We start from the raw sequence: 16697 nt of genomic DNA, 5'->3' as shown, positions 1-16697 counted from the left end.
AAATTAAGAACCTGACTATATACACAGGAAAGTACAATTCGTGAACAAAAAGCATGCATAGTGATAATAGTTACCATTAAATGACCAACTACTAGGTGCCAGAAATTTTATTTAAGAGATTAATCCTTATAACAAAGTAGATTTTATGGATAAGGAATCTGAGGTTCAAGATCACACTGCTAATAAATGATGAAAAAACAATGCAAAGTTGGTCAGTATGATTTCAAAATCACAGTCTTTCATAAAGTTCCCTTTCACCACTGAGTTGCAGGGTAAGTCTCCGGAATTAAAAAATAATAACTCTTATTTCCTTCTCAAGTCTTATATTCTCTGATGTGTAATAGGAATTTATGTTCTCTGATGTATAATGTTATGTTTTAAAGTTATAGGTTAATTTGGGAATACGTACAATTAATAGAGATTCTAATTAAACAGATACCACAAAAATATGAAGACCCTAAAATTGTGAGTTTCTTTCTACTTACTAAAGTATGTCCCAGATATATTCATTTCATTCAAAACGAACAGAACGCAGACCAGAGATTGTTAGAATGAGCTCTCTCCTAAAGCAGGAGAAAAGATCAGCCCAAAGGCTTCTAAGATTTGCCAGTTTTTGCTTGATAGCATGACATTATCTGAATTTTGATATTTTACCATTAAATTGTTATAGATTCTAGATCAAGCATAATAAAAAAAAAAGTATTCTGTACAATAATAAAATTACCCTAACTTTTTAAATGGGCAAAGGGCTGGAGCACCTGGGTGGCTCAGTTAAGTGTCTGACTCTTGACTTCAGCCCAGATCATGATCTAAGAGTCATGAAATCGAGCTCCACACTAAGCATGGAGCTTCCTTCAGATTCTCTCTCTCCTCCCCCCTCTCTCTGCCTCTCCCTACCCTCCAGGCTCACACATGTTCTCATTCTCTAAAAAACTTTTTAAAAAAAAAAAAAAAAAAAACAGGCAAAGGATCTGAATAGGCATTTATCAAAAAATATACACAAATGACTAATAAGCACATGAAAAAATGTTCAATATCATTAGTCATTAGAGAAATGCAAATCCACAAGGATATACTACTTCACATCCACTAGGATGGCTACAACTCAAAAGACAGTAACAAGTGTTAGCAAGGAGGAACTGGAACCCTCATACATTGGCTGGTGGGAATATAAAGTAGTACGGCCACACTGGAAAACAGTTTGGCAGTCCCTTAAAATGTTAAAGTTACCACATGGCCTGGCAAGTTCCATTCCTAGGAATATACCGAAGAGAATTAAAAACTTAAGTTCTCACACAAACACTTGTACACAGATGTTCATAGCAGCATTCTTCATAATAGCCCCCCAAAACATAAACAACCCAAATGTCCACCAACTGATGAGGAGATAAATAAAATGTGGCATATCCCTACAGTGGAATAGTATTCAGCCATGAAAAGGAATGGAGTACTGATACACACGATCACCTGGATGAATCTTGAGAATCTATTATGTTTTCATAGATCACATATAATTTATATAAAAATGCCTGGACTAGGAAAACCCATAGAAAGTAGGTTAGTGGTTGTCTGGGGCTAGGGAATTAAGGGTTGGAAGAAAATAGGGAGTGATAGCTAAGGAGTATGGGGTTTCTTTATGGGTTATGAAAGGTTCTGAAATTCACTTGGATGATGGTTGTACCATGTGAACAGAGTAAAATCCCTTGAATTATAGAATTTAAAATGGCGAATTGTAGGGAATGCAGAATTATAAAGAAGACGTATATGCCATCATCCCATCTACTTAACAGAGACCAAGTTTATTATTTATCACCCCCAGGTCCCAATGCCATGGGCCAGTGACCAGTGGTGATCATGTGAACCCAGCTACAGAACACGGACTTAAGTCAAAGATGCTCCACTTAGAAATAAGGAGACTATTTTTAAAAGCTGTCTTTGTTGTCTCGCACAGTTTCACACGCAACCAGGGTGGAGCTCTTTGCTGTTGCTAAGATTAAAATGTTTAACTGGTATCAAAAGTACATTTTTTTTAAAGGCAAGAAAGAAAGAAATGCAGAAACTTATATATTCTTCATAGTCAAGTTCAAGGAGCCCTCCTGGGAAATGAATTGTCTGCTTTGTATAAAGCACCCGACTGACAGCTGCAAGTGGTCATTCATTACTTCTGTTCCCAAGGACCCCAAAGACCCAGCAAGGGTCAGACATAGATCATAACTCTTCAGAACCCCACGACAGAGTCCCAGACTCTGGGGTCACATGAAAATGTGTCTTGCCCGGGAGGGAGGAGGCCTTTAAGAACCAGGCTGTCATGGGGAGTGAAATCTCTCCCTGGACCATTTTCCTGAGGCCAAGGGCTAATAAAAAAATCAGAGCCTCAGTGAAGAATTCTTGGCATGAGAAGAAAGTCTCGCCGACGGAGAGACCGCAGATGTGAGAAGTAGGACCGAAGGAGTGAAGCTGTTCTGTTTAATAAGCACACCAGAATCCTGTAAATAAGTGCCTCCCTTCCAGGTAGTAAACTTGGGAAGCAGGACACCTAATTTTGGTAGTATGGCCATTCCTCAGAATATTTCCCAAATGCCACTGTCTGACCTTCTTCGAAGCCCGTGACATTCCTCTCATCTCTCAAGATCTTCAAAGATAAGAAAGCTGGGTTGAGGGTAGATGGGATTTCCTTATGAATAACCTTTAAGAAAAGGCTGTGAATAAGGTCAGCGATCAACCTCAATCGTCCCATTTTTTTTAGCCAGCGGCAAAGCAAAACGAAAAGCAGTAATTGGCTCTGAGCATTCCAGCGTCACTGGGATGAGGGCGTAGCCCCCGAGAACAAGTACTTTGAAGGGGGCACTATGTTTGGGGTGTGTAAACTCGGTATCTTCCTTAAGCAAGCAGTCTACCCAAGGGGGCGGTCAGCCAGGCACATGTGCGTGCGCCCTCATTCTGCTCCCAGGTTAGAGCGAGACACCAGAAGGCCCAGATTAAGAAAAACAGTCCAAGCAATTAAAGCAACCTCGGGGGGGGCCTGATGTAGACACAGCAATGCTTCTTTAAATAATCAACCATTTCCCAAACTGCCCGTGCCAGGAGGTGGAAGAGAAGGCAGAGGGAAGGCCGGGTCCCTGCCCACAAGCAGCTCACACTCTTGTTAGAAGTAAGAGAACAGCCCGAGATCAAACACAAACAAGCCGGTGGCTCAGAGGACCCAGTTGCTCCCACCCCAGGGGCTGGTCTGGAACATCCACGAAGAACACACCAGCTGATCCCACTGCTCCAGCTTCAGCCCACCGCACGCACACTGCACGGGAAGGAGTCGGGACCCACTCGGCAAAACCTCCAGCCTCGGATGGCCACCCAGCTGCAGGCTGGGACTGTATTCATCGTTTCGATTTTTCGTCACAGACAAAAGGAAGCGAGACTGAGAGTGAAGAGGTGACGTTAACTATGCTCTATTCACACGTAGAACCAGGAAATCGCATCTGCTTGCCTATGGGGCTGACTGGGTCGCAAGCCTATCCAGTACCAGGTGAAACCGTTTGTGGTTTGCATTTCAGGAGCGCGGTGAATTCCACAACTCTCAAGGAAGTCAGCACTTCGGATGACAGCTGGTCTTTGAAAATCATGAAGGGTGAGGGTGGGTCCCTCGAGCTTAGACCAGACTGGTTGTGTTCTCTGCCCACACCGGCAGCCTCTCCCCAGCATCATCACTGTGGCTGTGCCGGCAGGTGTGGCTTCCGTTCTGTGTGGGGCCCCCATGTGGCAGTGAGGTCACAGGGAGATGAGTGGATCTGGGAGTCAGCCTTGCACTGCCTTCCAATGGGATCCAAGGAAAGGTGAAGCCAGGTCTTCTCCATGGAGTCACTCAGTAGACAAGACGGATGCTTTGTACACGTCCCCTGCTTTCCGGCCCACAAAACATGTTCACACACATCCCAATTGGGCTTTCCTTCCCTACTCTAGGACCAGGAAGGACAGCAGGGGTCACAGGGAGAACACGAATTCAAGGCCACAACACCTGCCTCCTAATTCAGCATTCTTCCCACGACGTGGCTCATATACACAACATGGCTCATGCACATGGCAGGGCACAGCCCAGAAGCAATGCAAGACCTGCATGGCCACAGGACCTGCTTATAATCTCAGGGTCTTAGAATAGTCCAGGGAACCCCTGAGCTTCATCTGTCTTATCTGCACGATGGAGGTGGCAGTCCCGACTGCATGACTGGTTGTGAAGACCGGGCAAAACAGGTGTAAAATGCTTCACCTGGTGCCAGAAATCTAAGGGTGCAGAGTTCAAGGCACAGGCCCTACTAGCTCACTGCACAGAGGGCAACACGCTCTCATCCAAAATGTCAGTGTGGCCAATACCAATACCAATCCCAATCCCAGGACCCCCAAGTCATACTTGGTCTTTCTGTTTTCAGCCACTGAAGACTTTGAACACAGGCTCCCCACTGCTGGAAATGCTGATCTCAGCACTAGGCAAGCTCAACAACAGCCTCTCCACAGTGACCAGGCCCCCACACACCTCTCTCCTCTACTGCCAGCAAGCCCAGAGCTAGGAGCAGCCACCAGCCCCTACCTGAAGAGCATTCAAGGCAGTACCCATCGTCCCCAACCCCATGCAATGAGCACAAGGGCCGGAAGGTACAGTGGTCACAAGAGAGCACAGGGGTTCAGCAGGCATGGCCTGTAAGTGGGATTGGAAAAGCTCACAGCACCCCAGAAGGAGAATTCACAGGGTCCCCCAACACTCAGACACTGCTGAACCCTGAACCTCCCTGGGAAGTAAGAGCCTCTCCCTGAGCATTCCTGACAAAGTAAACCGTGTCACTGGCAAACTACAGCTCACTCACGTGTTCTTTTATTGACTCCATGCTGGACAGGACACAAGTATTATCATCCCCACCTTACAGAGAAGGAAGCCAAGAACAAGGGAGGGAAGAGAAGGAGTTCAGTCACAGAGCTAGTGAGGAGAGACCTGGGACCCAGAGATAGCTTGCCTTCCTCTGAAGCCTCTGCTCCCCTAAAGAGAGGACACAGGATGAAGATAGGAAGGTGAGGAGGCAAATCGGGGCACCCCCCACAGGCCTAAACAAGCAAGGCTTGGCGTAGAAGGAAGGAAAAGATGTAGCACCTGAGGTTTGTAGGGTTCCCTTGCCCAAATCATTTTCCATCCTGTCAACGTAAGCAAGTGTTACTTCACTAGTCCCACGTCACAGGTGAGGAAAAGGAGGCCAGGAACCACATGGCAAAGAGCCAGGAACAGCCTGGGCTCTAGGGAGCCTTAGTTCTGGTGAGTCCCGTACCATCTGTAGGACTCATTCTCCCACCAGAGTGATGAGCAGAGAGGACTCCTGCGGCCCAAGAACACAGCATGGTGGGAAAGGCCAGAGAGGTCTGCGTCCTACCTCTGCCACTTGCTGTCAGGTCGCCCACCCTTCCGGCCCCAGTGAGGCCACCTCCTCTGTGAAGTGTGAGTAACGCTCACAAGGTAGCCGTAAGACGGAAATCAGATGCCCTGATGGGAGCACCTGTGGGGCTCGAGGGATGGTCGTTATTCCAATTCCAGACATCACCCAATCTTCCTGTCTGAGCCGCAGCAGTCAGGCCAGAACTCTCAACACCTGTTTTGCTCTTTAGAGCTTGTTTTCTTTCCTCTTCTGAGTAACATTTAAATCAAGACAAGGTCAGGAGTCTCCCACCTGGGCTGAGCAGGAACAAGATGCAGCTGGTAAGCAGATTCCTAGTTAGCTAAGAAAGTAGTCTGTGCAGACACCCCCAAGCCTCATGGGAGGGTGTTGAGCTCTGGACTTTTCTACCCTGCCTTGAGATGACTCACTGTGCAGAGGCAGCCTTCAGCCTTCCCAGCTGTGGTAAAATCAGATCCTGACCATTACACCAGCCCCTTTTCTTTACCCAGTGTTCCTAGGGCAAGAAGCAACCCTCTGCGGTTGTCTAAGCAAAGGCCGGGTATGGTCCTGGCCTAGGTCTTCCTCCTGTGATAGGGAGGCTAACTTTCAGGCACTTCCTCACCAGGGACATCCAAAAGCCTCCAGGACCACTGCCATCTTAGACTGGGTCAATCTGGCAAATAGCCTTCCAGAGAATGGCTTTGGAGAGCAAACCCTCGACCCAGCAAACCACCCAGGAAACTTCTCTAGCTTGGCGTACCCAGTCCCCACTCTGCCACTCGCTCACCAGGTCAGGAGTAAGTAGGTCTGTCTTCCCAAGCCCCAGCTTCTTTCTTGGTCTCTAAGGACAGCCATCCCTACTTCACACGACTGTGTGGAGGCTTAAGGACATGTCACTGTGGCTCATGCTAATAGCGACAACCCACAGTGACACCATGTTTTCTAGCAGCCAGGGCCTGCACTAACCCCCCAAGCCACTTTATTTCCTCTTCAACAAAAAGGAACAGATTCAGCTCAAAAAAAGCAGCCTTATGGTCATAGGTAGTGAACAGCAAAGCTGCAGACTGAACCTGGTCTGACTCCAGAACCCATAATCTAGCTGCTTTGCCCTACAACTGTGGGAGCACAAACGCTCCCACACTTTCCACTTGCAGGTAATGCTTTTCGAGAATTAAAATGCAATCAAGTCTACTTAATACCCAAATTTAAACTGCACCCTGATTCTCTCCAGCCACAATTCCCACCTGGAAATGCCTATGGGTGGTGGGAATGAGATGGCATGAAAAGTTTCTATGCCAGCCCATGAACATAGATTCCAAACACCAACCAAAATTACAAATATGAAACCTGCCCTGAGGACCCACCTTGGTGTTCTGATGCTGCTCTGCCCCCTTGGCTTCACGCTCTACTGAGCATTAAAACGGCATCAGCCACGAGCCTCAAATTCCCCACACACACAGCCCAGTGGAGGAGTGTGGGCTCTTAAGCCAGGAAGCCAGGTGTGAACCCTGGCCCTGCCAATCCCTAGGCCTTGTGCCCTCATGTTAACAATTTAGCCACTCAGAGCTTTTTCTCCTCGTGCCTCAGCTTAAGGAAGATTCTTTGGGAGTTTAGGAGAAAGATTCAATGAGAACTGAAGGCTATTATGTATACAGAGCCCCCCATCCCCACCCCCACTCCCGGCTCAGTAGATGTCAGCCATGAGCTAGTAACAAAGGCAATGATCTCCAAGCCTCCAGTTACTGGTGAAAGGTAAGGAAGGGGCACCTGCATGGCTCAGGTGGTCAAGCATCTGTTTTTGGCTTGGATCATGACCTCAGGGTCCTGGGATGGAGCCCCACACTGAGCTCCCTGCTCAGCAGGGAGTCTGCTTCTCCCTCTCCCTCTGTGCTCACATGTGTGTTCTCTCTCTGATAAATAAATCTTAAAAAGGGTCAGGGGCAGGGAATACTACCCACACTAGAACAAAGTAACAGAGAAACTGGTGATGCTCTCTGGCCCTCAAGCTGGCCAATGCCCTGAGTCTTTCCATAAAATAACGCGGCTATTTACGGTCAAAAGTCAAAAGATTCCTGAATGTTGGTATGCATGAACAAAGAGAATAATTTCTAAACTAACACAGGGGAAAGAGTGATCAAGACTCTCTTTGGGAAGATAAACAAAAATCAAGGAGAGAATTCAAAGTCCATGGAATGCCCAGCATGCTATGAAGAGAATTCTTTTGTCATCTGATGTTTCGGCTGTCCCGCCTGCCTCCACTGCCCCCAGTATTCTCAGACCCTGCCCAGTCAGAGGGGAAGTGCCTGGCTTCAACTGGATCACAGCTATAAGTGGAGGGCGTGGGAAGAGACAGACCAGGAGACAGGAGACTGGGCCTAGGCCCCCACTTGGTTCCTCTCTCACCCTGGGACCCTGGGCAAGTCAACTGCTGAGTGTGAAAGGAACACATCCATCCAGAGGTCTCTGGGACCCTTTCCAATCCCAATCTCAGCCGGTCTGTGATTCGAGTCCAGCCACTCACGGTAAAGGAGAACCCACCATCTAACCCACGTACCACTGTCCTATGCGGTTTCTCTGCTGTCAGCGAGCTTCCCAGCTGGCCCAGCAAACACACAGCAGCGCCTTCTCCACCCGGACCACTCTAGGTCCACCCCGCGTGCCCTTCTAGAAAAAGACCTCTTAACCACCCCCCTCTTACCAAATTCTTGCTGGGTGTCACTACTTCCTTAAATTCTAATTCAGAATTGTAGATGTTTTCACTTCATTTCCTCATGATAAAACCTTCGAAAAGAGCTTTAGATTGATTCACCATTAATTTATATTTCGACAATTCGGAATTTGTGAAAGCCCAAAGAGAAGTTCATTTTTGCATGATGGTGGAAAACGGACTAAAGGGGCTAATTACTGGCTGTTTTTGTACAATTTAAAAGCAGTCATTTAAATATAAACAGTCATTATGCTCCATTGTTCTCTATTTACTGAAGAGCATTCAAGGATGTCTTTTTAAAAAATATATTGGTCACTTCGTCGGAGTAAAATAACAAAAGCACATCTCTTCAAGCTTGAGGGGTTTGGAGGGGTTTTCTGCACTTAATTCATAGCATCCTTTTATAGTCTGACTTAAACAAGTCAGGACAGGAAGCAAATGTGTTTAATGGTCTCTGTTTTACACATAATAAACGCTCAAAAAAGTGCTTTATGCATGATTTCCCGATTGCAGTGTTAAACTGCTCTTTTTCATCTTCCCAGCTCTACTTCTATAGTAGTTTATATCATCAAAAAGCAAAGCTCTCCTCGCGCACAGAAGCGCCTTCCTTACGCCACCGCAGTTCAGTGTTGCGCGCTCACCCTTCAGCAACCGCGAATCCAGAGGCCAGCTGCTCGCACGCAGGGCCTTTCTGACTCTTCAACAAAAGCACAGCGACGACAGGGCTCACCATGCCTGACAGGGTACTTTGTACAAGGACCCACGCTGCACATTCCTCCTTGGATTCAGTTCCTAAAAAGTGCTTCTCTGAATGAATGCAGCTGCTTCCCATTGTTGAGAGGATAAAAGCCGTGGAAGTTAGGCTGGGCCTCCTCTGGCCACCACTGCTGGAAATCCTAGCGGCCAAATCCGTGCCCAGGTGTTAGCAATCCATCAGCTTCGAGGGCCACCGCCTCCACAGGGCAGGTCTACTTTGTTTGGATTCCACACTGCCTCATCTTGCATCAACTTCCCTTCCCTAAGCCACCTCAGAGCTTTTGGAAGGGGGGCGGGGGGCATAAACCCTATCACAAATACCCTCAGAACAGCAGGATTTTACTATGCCTGAAAATAAAACAATAACGACAAAAACATGGGACAGTAGAAACAAACCAGGTGACATTTTTCTTCCCCAACTGAAAGGAACATAAAGGCAGTGTTCATCTTGAACCTGTAAGCAAGCAAATACTCCAAAACTAAGAATCCAATTTTTGCATAAGTAATTTCTTTACCTATTAGCTACCTAGAATGAATGTTTCACTTGAAAGCACTACAGTACCCAAACCTGTGACAAAGGACTTAGGCAAAGTAACAGGAAGGAATCATAAGCTCTGGAGCCTTCCGTCTGGATCTGTGGTTCCAAAGAGATGAGAAATCTAGTGGCTCAGGGCTTGTGGACCTCCTGCTCTACCCAGAGGCTCCGGAGGCCTAACCAAACATCCAAAGAGGAAGGCTGAACCCTACTCCCAACATTTCCTTTCCCATAGCCCGAGACAGAAAACACATAAGGGCACTCGTCAGAGTTAAATGACAGCGGATCTCAAGGAGATGTGGGGGCGGGAGTTTAAATCGATACAGGCTTAGTGGAGGGCGATGTGGCAGCAAGGAAGGAAATTAAACATGCACTATCCTCCCACCCACAGAGTTGACTTCTAAGTGCTTACCCCAGAGAAGTGTTTCCTTGTATACACAGAGGAGTGCGTACGAGGATATTCGGCGCAGTCCTGTTTGAGATAGCAGAACTGCAGGAACTAACCTGAACGCTCCTCAGACAGAGAACAAGTAAACCACAGCACATTCATACAGGGAATATTTTACACCAGCAACAAGTGGTTAGATCTCTGCACGCAGATATGGAAAGATCTGTAAGATACGTCACGTGGGGGGAAAAAAGAAGCTATTTCATACACGCATTCTGTTCCCACTGGCGTAAAATTTAAAATACCCAAACTAAATAGACACACCCTTTAAAACGCACAGGTTGCAACACACACGTACACGGAGAAAAGCAGTTCTAGAGGATCACACCAAACTGATGCCTGAGTAGAACGAGCTAGAGAGGCAAAAAGGGACTGCGACTTGATAGTGTTTTCATTGTCGAGAGGAATGCATTCATGCAAATCTTGAATGATGATCTGTTGTAAGAATGCAAGGTAGGGAAAACAAAGCAGGTTTTTCTCCCACCCTATATTGTGGGTTTTCCTGGGCACGCGAGCCTCAGTGGCTTGGTCTATAGAAGTCAGGGACACAAGAGCCGCACATCAAGTCTCAATAAAATATCTGTTGAATGATGGTGCCTTGACTTCCTGTCTTTTAAACAAGGGTCCTTACAGCTCTATAAAATTATCTGTGAGCACGCTGTGCTAGACTTCCCCATGGACACAACAGGCAGGGAGAGGTGGGAGCCTTCCACCCGCTTCGAAGCCCCTCCCTTCCTCCAGGCTGGTCCACCTGCCAGCCACAGGTGCCCTGAGCAGCCCGCAGCCTGCCTTTTCTCCATCAGGTCAGCCTCCCATCTCCCTCCAGCCTGCCCTCAAGGTCACTCTTTCAATAATTTCAACAGATGTCCTGTTATTTCTAGAATTACCACTCAGCCAATAGGGAGAAGGATACAGAATTGGCAGAAAGAATTGCTTGGAGGTTCAGGAAAAGCAAGTCATTTTCCCCAGCCTGGGCAATGTCTGGGGGCCTGCTTAGTGAAAGTCACCAGAAGGTTTCACCCTTGAAGGTGTGTGTCAAAAACACCCATCCATCCATCCACCCACCCACATTCCCCCGCCCCATACACACACACACACACACACACACACACACACAGGACTAGTCACCTCAGGCAGTTCCTCCTTCAGTCTCATCTTGAGCTTTGCTCACTGTGTCCTCCTCCCCACCAGGCATGGCCAGCTTTGCCTACGCAGCCACACAGCCTTACTGTCCACAAGCACCCCAGCTGCAAGAACTCCAATCCCACTTGAATGAAGAAAGGAAAACACCTTCTGCCACCTTCCTTACTTTGATCACGTGGGCAAAATGGGACTTGTAGGACATATCCTGTGCTGTCACTGGCAGACAACCCCCAGAGTCTGAGCACGGTAGGAGGCAAAAGCAGGAAGGCTAACATCTATTCCTGGATGACCTGCCAATCTCCCACCCTGATCCCCGCCCCACCACCAGGACAAGGACACCCACCAACATCCCTTCCCTTGCCACTGCATCTGAGCAACAGTAACACCTTGTGAGGCCCTTCCCTATAGCTCAACCACTACAGTTCCAGAGCCTCTAGAATTTCTTTTAGGGACTTTCTTAGGGGAGGAGCTGTTGGGGGGGGGGGTCTGTTCTGGATCCCCATCACTACTACTACCAGTATTTAAAGAGACATGAGTATCTCTAGTGCTGGGCAAGTTGTCCCCTCTGAATCTGGAACTCCTCACATTTTGCAGACAGTTAAAAATTAAACTGTGATCAATCCGGTCAAAAAAAAGAAACTACCCATAAATCTGCCATAGGGGTCTCTTTTTTTTTTTTTGCATAATCATTTTTAAAAATACTGAACTGAGGTTAAGGAAGGAATGCATCTCCCCATAAGTCCTCATGCAGATGGGCTAAGGGGGGATGCACACTTCAGATGGTGTATGAGGCAAACCCAACTACAGGCCAGCTGGACTCTGCCACTGACACTCGAGGGCTGGGGTACACGGTGGCATCCGGATACGCTCTTTTAAGCCCCTTTTCCAGCTGTCTCTGATAGGATTTCTACCTCTTGGACTTTTCAGTTAGCTAAGTTAACACACACACACTTACACTTTTTTTTCAACTAAGCCAATTTGAGTTGTGTTCCTACAACCCATAATCCAATAAGCATTAGGTAATACACCAGTATATCCAAATATCTGAACTCTAACACAAGCTCATTTGTAAAGGGTTTGAGCAAGGAAATTCAGTGTTCAAGGTATGATTATAAAACAATGAGATTTGCTTTTATAACAAACTAACCAAAAGACTGAGGACCCTTTAAAAATTCTTAAGGAATTTAAATAGTACCAGATCCGAATTCTTTTTAAGAGCTGGACTTGGTCTCTGAAAAACTGTCAATACTCAAAGTTCATTCAGTAAAAGATGGAGCCAGGTAACTTGTTCTTTGTCAAAATGAGGTAAGACTAGAAAAGACAAGTGATTATTTGTGCAGCACATAAACTGGTTTACATTTTAAGATTAGGAAACCAGCGCTAGGTAAAGCCTTACTATACAAGTCTATCTACTCTGGTCACCTTGCTGTTTCCCACCCCGACCCCCCGTCCTTCAATGAACTGTGATGCTCATGCTCACTCACAAACGGTGTACATACAACACTGAACACAGAAGCCAGCTTACGGTCTAGGGATTTTAAAAGCATCAACAAGTACTCGTATTTCTCCTCTCCTGCTTCAGATATAAAGAGTTAAATTTGCCAAGAAAGACACAATCCTGAAATTAAAGGCAAACTCTGACAGGTGTTTCCTGGGATTCTCATTAATATTGGACAATGAAAGTCAGCCTCTCAGGCAAACATTAATCATTAGCCAATTGTTGAAAATTAACTACTGATCCATAAGGACATCACCGTGAAGCCCTTGTACAGCCATTCATGTATTTATTCCCTCATTTCACATGCTGCATTTCCTGGTGCCTACTATGGGCCAAGCACAGGGTTAAGTTCTCAACACTACAGACACGAATCAGATGCCAGCCTCTGTCTCTAGGAACACATATCACTTATTAGCTGAGTGAGCCAAAGAAGCAGTCCGGCAGACCCCAGAGCACATGGGCAGAGCCACCACACACCAAACCACTCCCCATTGCGGGTATAAAATGAGGCAGAAAGGGGCTAATCTCTGTAAAGAGGAGAGTTTACCATGCCCATAGGAAGGCAGAGGGAAAGCAAGTATTTAAACGCAGGCAGGTGGGGTGGGAGGCAGGAGTGGATGAGGCTCAGAGGAGGCTGAGCTGAGAAGGCAGCACATGAGCTATCCTAGAAGAGAGAGAACCTGGTCGCGCAGAAATAAGGGCACACAGTTCAAACAGAAAGATAATGAAGCAAAGTCACAGGGTGGAGCAGGTACAGAAATAAAACCCACCTTACAGGCTAAGCCCAATGAACCAAGTTATAAAACTGTGTTTCAGTAATTCCCACTATCTGCAAAAACCATGAGATGCTAAACTATATGGCCACACAGATCCAATGAGCTTACTTTTTAAGCCCAGGAAACATTGTGCATTGGGATCTCAGCCGTGGAAGAGAGAATGTAATCAAAGTACACTGTCCCACAACATTCCTGGCCATTGTAAGGCATCTTACAATGGTCCCACTGCCAAGGGTCCACGGCTAGCACGGCTGCTCAGAGAGGCTCCCACCACTCGGCTACTCCGAGCACAAAATGTGCTATAGCGATGGCTCAGCTCTGAAACCCAGCTCCCAGAGCACCTTAAGCCAGAGGTGCTTGAGAAGCAGAGTCACAAGACCCCAAGCTCTTCAGGAATAAGCACTTACAACTTTCCACCCACTCACAGCTAAGGACCTCCAAGGAGTCCACAGAGAGACCTGCCACCCGAGGTAATCCTGAATATAGCTCAGAGGAAAGAATGGGGGAAGTGCTTCTCCTCGCGGTCACATAAACAACACATGTTTACTGAACAGCTACTTCATACCACACCGTTAGGGATTCCAAAATGATTGACTAAGAACTGTATTCTGAAGATGCTTAGTAAGATAGAGATAGGATGAAAAAAAAAAGATAGAGATAGGATGTGCATATGAAGAACGAAAACATAGGGCATTTTATGCATGAAGATCCACAAGAGAGGTTCAGATAGGAGTGTTACTTTGGGTCAGGGTCAGAAAAGCCCTCGCGGAAGAGACTTAGTTTGAGATGATTCCTGAACACCTCCCGGGTCTGAAGAAGAGGCACAGCAGATGGAGAAAGGGCCAGGAGGTAGGCAAGCATGTACCAGAAGAGTTTAGGAGCTATGGGTGAGCAAATGGGGGAAGGGTGGGGAGAGGCCATGAAGGAGGGGTTCAAAAAGCCCTCTGCGGCTGGTGTCGTTAGTAGACATCAGGGGAGGTCTGAATTGGCAGATGAGCACCCCGATTTGGGACAGTTCTAATTTGAGGTGACTTCGCACTACAGAGAGCAGGGCTCAGCTTGGGGCTGGGTTGTATCAGGAACAGGTGGCAGAGACAACCTCACCAAGTCAGTTTGTGCATGAGAAACTGAAGGCTGGGAAGCAAAATAAAGTGTTCTTCAGTACAGTGAAGATGAGTATTGTAAGCAGCCCTGCTCTGACACTCCAGAAAGCAGAGCTCCCTCACCCCCTGCTCCCCACCCCAGGCTTAGAAGAAATTAAATAATGATACACACTTTCAATAAGTGGAACTGAGGAGCTAGCACTACAGACTGTGCCAAGAAGGGTCTCACTGTGGGAACTCAGTTGTACGGTTTCCATGGCTTCAACCTCCACTAGTCCCTACAAGTCCACAAATGAAACTGCATAGAAACTTGAGATTGTTTATACTTAAAAAAAAAAAAAAAAAAAAAACCCTAACCCTGGGAAAGCTTGCTCCCCCCCAAGGTAGTCTCCAGATTCCCAAAGCTGGCTCAGTTACACACAACTCAGACCAAACACACATTGACCCGATGGGGATGGCCACCTTTCTTACCCAATAGAAGTAATCGTGTTACCACAAATGACCTGTAACAGGCAGAAACTGCTTGGCACAAGGCTGGCTCTAAGGGTTCAGCGTACACATCTCCCACAGAGCGACAAAGCAAAGAAAACCACCAGCTCCCTGACATGTGCAGCTCTGCAACCCGTATCAGTCTCTGCCCTTTGATTTGCCATTCACGTTAACAGAAAGGTATTTACTACAGATAAAAAATAAACTTTGTTCTGCTGCCTCTAAACCGATCCCAAAAATAGAGCAATCACTTTGGTACAAATTGGGTCAAATGTATTAAAAAAAAAAAAAAAAAAAAAAAAAAACCTGGCTCCCTGGCGGGAGCACTGACATGGCATGGGACCTCGCAAAGAGTCAGGGGAAAATCCACAAAGATCTTCCCTTCCCACAGTGGTAAAGGAAATATTTAAAGAGTCAAGCAGAGAATAAACTCATCTGGCCATGTGACCATCCAAGTGAAACAAGACAGAAACTCAAATGCTAGAGTTTCATAACGGTAAGAGGTCAAAGGCATATATGTTGGTTTTTAGAAAGGCCTGCCAAACTAATACACTGCCTCCCTCCCCCACGCCTTAAAATACCACTGTTTAAGAATTGTCAAGAAAGCATCCGCTGGGAGGGATTGCAAGAAAGAAGAGAGATTTATCCATTTCCTATATTTTACTCCCTTACTCATCAGCTGAGAAATCCAAATGGTCTGATGGCAGATATGAGTGCCCTGAATTTCCCTGGGAAAAAATCAGAATATTAATTGGCTTATACACACAGCTACATTAATTATTCCATTGATCTGAATTAATCTGTCTTTCTGAAAGGTATTTATTTTCTAAGTTTGTTTAATCATGTTCTCTTGAGCTACAAAAAGCAACAAACTGGGTCACCATCCATGTGGTTAAATTTGGTAACAAGGCTGACACCATCTGTGGCCTAGACTCTGATGATCCATCCCCATTGATGGGGGCTTTTCACCACTTCTGCTCTTCCTTTAAAGTGATCATCCAATGTCAACACGTCTAGGACCAAATCAGAAACTGTTTAAAATATCCCAAAGCACACAAATCACCTCTAGTATACTGTACCGTTAGCACACTAACAGTAAATGTGTATCCAACTCCTGTTGAGTTGTATTTTCAGTAGCAATATCCAAAAGATTTTTACATTCTCTAGAAATCAGACTATAAAAGCCCAAATAAGAACAGACATTATATATATCTTATATATCTGACATATGCCACAACATTTTAAGGGTAGCATGAAATCCTGTATATAAACCGTTAAGGCTAAAATCACAAGAGTATCATGTTAGTAACTTCAGAACCAAGGAAAGCCCCCCCACACACACACTAACACTAGTTCTGCCTTTATACCACTCACTTAGTTGCAAATAGCCACCCTACTAAAATACAGCTTCAATATGAGAAACCAGAAACAACTGAATCTAGCTAAAAGAGGAGAAAGCAAACCAAGAGAGAAAGCTCCCCATTACCCAGCACTGGCCCCCTGCTCCACCTGCCTTTCTGCACAGGCTCCCCTAAGGAGGATGCTGCAGCTCCAGAAAAAATCCTGACATGCCTTCTGAATCATCAAGAAAAGATTTTACAGAATGTCAGAGGTAAACACAATCCCAGTGACCTTCTCATCCAGACCCTTTGACAAGTAGGTGAATGGCAATGTGGGAAGGATTTGGGAAATGCCCTCCAAAACACAGCTAGTTACCAGTTCAGTGGGACAAGCTCCTAGTCCCAACTCTGGTGCTCTTTAGGGCTTTCTTTCTTTTTTTCTTTCTTTCTTTTTTTTTAAAAACTATATCAACCTTTCCCAAAGAAAGTCC

At 46.2% G+C, this 16697-nt stretch overlaps 1 protein-coding gene across 8 annotated transcripts in view; it reads right to left on the bottom strand.

The window, feature by feature from the left end:
* CACNA1D (calcium voltage-gated channel subunit alpha1 D) overlaps positions 1-16697 on the bottom strand; it is a 301585-nt gene that overhangs the window by 277272 nt on the left and 7616 nt on the right. The window lies entirely within an intron of this gene.

The sequence above is a fragment of the Vulpes lagopus genome, chromosome 7 (assembly GCF_018345385.1).
Source record: "Vulpes lagopus strain Blue_001 chromosome 7, ASM1834538v1, whole genome shotgun sequence".
Taxonomy (NCBI): Eukaryota; Metazoa; Chordata; class Mammalia; order Carnivora; family Canidae; genus Vulpes; species Vulpes lagopus.
The sequence above is the reverse complement of the archived record's forward strand: the minus strand, read 5'-3'. Positions and strand labels throughout refer to the sequence as shown.